This window comes from Piliocolobus tephrosceles, chromosome 12, assembly GCF_002776525.5.
Source record: "Piliocolobus tephrosceles isolate RC106 chromosome 12, ASM277652v3, whole genome shotgun sequence".
Taxonomy (NCBI): Eukaryota; Metazoa; Chordata; class Mammalia; order Primates; family Cercopithecidae; genus Piliocolobus; species Piliocolobus tephrosceles.
Genome location: NC_045445.1, coordinates 28,045,173 through 28,047,643, shown reverse-complemented (window position 1 = coordinate 28,047,643; position 2,471 = coordinate 28,045,173). Strand labels below are relative to the sequence as shown.

At 49.9% G+C, this 2,471-nt stretch overlaps 1 pseudogene; it reads right to left on the bottom strand.

Annotated features, from left to right (window-relative positions):
• Positions 1 to 241: 241 nt before the first annotated feature.
• LOC111531491 lies at positions 242 to 1,707 on the bottom strand (annotated as a pseudogene).
• Between the last annotated feature and the right edge of the window lie 764 nt (positions 1,708 to 2,471).

Sequence of the window (2,471 nt, the reverse complement as noted above, 5' to 3'; positions counted from 1 at the left end):
GGCTTTTATGTTTACAAAAAAATAACAAAATACTGAGAAGTCCAACTTTTAGCCAGAATACATAAATTCCTGAAAATGTATAGATTGGAAAATTAAAAATAAAAAAAGGAAAACAAACCTTTTTAGGGAAGGAAGGAAACACTACATGTTTAAGTTAAGCCCACAAAGAACAACATCAGGGCGGATGAAAGAGCCCTCCCACACGTTTTAAGCAAAACGCCTGTGGAGAAGTGCTTGGAGATCACCGGCCATTGCCGTAGCCAAGCAAGAGTTGGTTGAGGATGGTCTGCAGGGGCTGGTTCACCTGCATGGCATAGCTCCAGCCCAGGTCATAGCGACAGGCAGGGCAGCTTAGCACCTGTGCCCGGAAGGATCTATCCAGGCAGTCCTTGCATACCTTGCGCTGGCACACTGTTGCAATGGGCCAGAACACCAGCTCCTGACAGCAGATACACTGGAGTGTCTCCTCCACTTTACTCAGGAACATCTGAAACGGGCTGCTGCTCACTGACCGGCCCTCGACCGAAGCTAGGACCTCATTCCACAGTTTGGCATTGCTCTTGTCCTCTCTGATGAGGCAGCTCTGCTGGGCCGTGAGGCTGTAGGGCTCCACTTTAGTTTTCTTGGATGTCCGGTGAGGAGACGCGGCCCTGCTCTGGCCACCTCCTGCCTACTTCTGCTTCCACTTTCCCTTGCTTGCCCTGGGGCCTGCGAAGCCCTCCTCCTGCTGCTCCTCCTTCTCCCTCTTGCTGTTCTTCTCCCGTTCTCGGTAGACCAGGGCTTCCAAGTGGCCTTCTGGATACTGCAGAGTCAGCCCCAGCTTCTTGATCCATTCCTTCTCCTCCTTCGTCCAGGGACCAGACTCATCGTCCTCCCTCTGCAGGAGGTAGTGCCACGGGAGAAACCTGGACTTCCCATTCTCGGGCCACTACTTCACCACCTGCTAGATGCAGTCATAGCAGTTGCCCTTGGCGGGGGCGTACTTCCTGTTCTTACCACCCTTGATGCTGCACACCACCATAACAGGTTTTCCCGACTGCCAGTCCTTGGCCTCAACCCCTTCTTGGTCATTAATGAGAGTAAAGCAGTTGAGAGCCAGCGCCCTGTTGGTGTTGGTGAGTTTCTGATCACAAGACTGTTCCACGGTCCTCTTGTTGCAAGAAAGATCTCAACCATCACTACCCATGTATCTGGAAAAAATTCTCCTTGTCCCCATCGTCCTTGTTGCCCCTGTCCAGGACCAGGGAGTATGACCCGTAGTTGCTCCAGCCGTGAATGCCAGCCACGTGGGGCCGATGAACCCCAGACTAGCTGACCTGGACTCAGAACCGCCACATGGTGCCCACGGGGATCCCTGGGATGGATCCGTAGTGGTTGGACGGGAGGATGGTGCACTTTTTGGTGGGGCCCACACACACAATGCCCTTGCCCCAGTCCTGCTTTGAGGACAGCGTGGCTGAGGCCATCTACACCTTCTTGCTCTCTCTCAGCCTCTCCCCTGCCAGCACCACCTTGCTGGTATGATTCCTGTACTTGGGCAGTACCACTCCTCCTCGCTGGGAATGCTGCTGAGGGGCGGGCGCAGGCAGTAGATGTGGAAGGACATTTGTCACACATGAACTGCTTCTCTGGGTCTTGCTGGCCCCTGCACAGGTGGCAGGTGCAGACCCAGCAGAGTCTATTCACCTCATCCTTGCAGTGCTTGCAGGATGGGATACTCGTGGAGGTAAATGAGAGTATAGGGTTCCACCCCATGATTAAACTGGACATGTAACTAACATAGAAACATAATTCTCATAGTTCATTTTGAGACAACACTTAGAGAGTTAGGTTTTAGAAACAAGATCAACTAACAATTCGGTCACATTTGTGATTGTTTCTTAGGTTACTCTAAAAACTTTGTGGACTGATGTTGTTTTATTCTAAAGAAAGATCCGGGGTATCATGACTGAAGCATCATTTAATATAATCATCAAAGTACCTTCTATCTAATATGCACAGAAGCTACCATAGACCGTAGACACTTTCCTGAGACTCCCTATTCTGCCACTTTGTCCCTCATTCTCATAAAATAATATCACTTCTTATTTCACCAATTTAGAACTGGCTATATACTTTTCAGGACACAGTGAAAAATGGAAATGCATGTAAGGAGTGGGGAAGTCAATCTCTCTTTCTCTTTTCACAGCCTGCAGCTCCCACCCAATGTGAATAGCGAACCCCCAAGGCATTGCAAGTTTCACACGAGAAGATGTTTGGTACACAGAAAGGCAAGATGCCTACCACTTGCTCATTGTGCCATAGCACTGCCAGACTATGGGAAGGATGACCTCTGTCTTGCCCTGTCCAAAAGTATTGTGACCATGAACTCAACTACAAATGTATCTATGATCCTATCCAGTCCTCTGCCAGGGTTGAAAGGCAATGCAGCCTGATCACTGTCTAAGGCAGATGATGACAGTGGTTGAAAG